Source organism: Schistocerca gregaria, unplaced genomic scaffold (assembly GCF_023897955.1).
Source record: "Schistocerca gregaria isolate iqSchGreg1 unplaced genomic scaffold, iqSchGreg1.2 ptg000520l, whole genome shotgun sequence".
Taxonomy (NCBI): Eukaryota; Metazoa; Arthropoda; class Insecta; order Orthoptera; family Acrididae; genus Schistocerca; species Schistocerca gregaria.
The window spans coordinates 301,118-302,844 of NW_026061920.1; positions in this window are offsets into that span (position 1 = coordinate 301,118).

The window sequence follows — 1,727 nt, forward strand, 5'->3', positions numbered from 1 at the left end:
GGTCCTAGGTCATGTCATAGCCACCAAAGCCGGCTAAAAAGTGAATAATCGACAATTAAAACTTGAATTGTACCACTTCTTACTGGCTAGTACTTCAACTTAGAAGCTCCTTCTGTGTTCTACTATGGTGCTTGTAGTGTCTCCGCATACCGCAGCACGCGACATAGCTTTGCAGACGATAAATGTAACCGTTTCAGAGAGAAGAACGGCCAATGTGACGATCTGGCTTTAAGTCGATTCGATAACAAATGACGAAAGCGGACGGATTTCTCAGGTTTTTACTACATATGAACACTTTTCACATTCTCGCGTGCAACGCGGCTGCTAGTCCTCCTTTCATGCAAAATCTTAAGGTTCCACCTCATGTCAAAGCCACCAAAGCCGGCTAAAAAGTGAATAACCGACAACTAAAACTTGAATTGTACTACTTCTTACTGGCTATTACTTCAACTTAGAAGCTTTTTGGGTGTTGTACTATGGTGCTTTTAGTGTCTCCGCATACCGCAGCACGCGACATAGCTTTGCAGACGATAAATGTAACCGTCTCAGAGAGAAAAGCGGCCAATGTGACGATCAGGCTTTAAGTCGATTTGATAACAAATGACGAAAACGGACGGATTTCTCAGGTTTTTAGTACATATGAAGACTTTTCACATACTCCCATGCAACGCGGCTGCTATTCCTCCTTTCATGCAAAATCTTATGGTCCTAGGTCATGTCATAGCCACCAAAGCCGGCTAAAAAGTGAATAATCGACAACTAAAACTTGAATTGTACCACTTCTTACTGGCTAGTACTTCAACTTAGAAGCTCCTTCTGTGTTCTACTATGGTGCTTTTAGTGTCTCCGCATACCGCAGCACGCGACATAGCTTTGCAGACGATAAATGTAACCGTTTCAGAGAGAAGAACGGCCAATGTGACGATCTGGCTTTAAGTCGATTCGATAACAAAAGAAGAAAACGGACGGATTTCTCAGGTTTTTACTACATATGAACACTTTTCACATTCTCGCGTGCAACGCGGCTGCTAGTCCTCCTTTCATGCAAAATCTTAAGGTTCCACCTCATGTCAAAGCCACCAAAGCCGGCTAAAAAGTGAATAATCGACAACTAAAACTTGAATTGTACTACTTCTTACTGGCTATTACTTCAACTTAGAAGCTTTTTCTGTGTTGTACTATGGTGCTTTTAGTGTCTCCGCATACCGCAGCACGCGACATAGCTTTGCAGACGATAAATGTAACCGTCTCAGAGAGAAAAGCGGCCAATGTGACGATCAGGCTTTAAGTCGATTCGATAACAAATGACGAAAACGGACGGATTTCTAATGTTTTTACTACATATGAACACTTTTCACATTCTCCCGTGCAACGCGGCTGCAAATGCTCCTTTCATCCAAAATCTTAAGGTCCTAGGTCATGTCCAAGCCACCAAAGCCGGCTATAAAGTGAATAATCGACAACTAAAACTTGAATTGTACTGCTTCTTACTAGCTGTTTCTTCAACTTAGAAGCTTCTTCTGTGTTCTACTGTGGTGCTTTTAGTGCTTCCGCATACCACAGTTCGCACATAGCTTTGCAGACGATAAATGTAACCGTTTTAGAGAGAAGAGCGGCCAATGTGACGATGTGGCTTTAAGTCGATTCGTTAACAAATGACGAAAACGGTCGGATTTCTCAGGTTTTTACTGCATATGAACACTTTTCACATTCTCCCGTGCAACGCG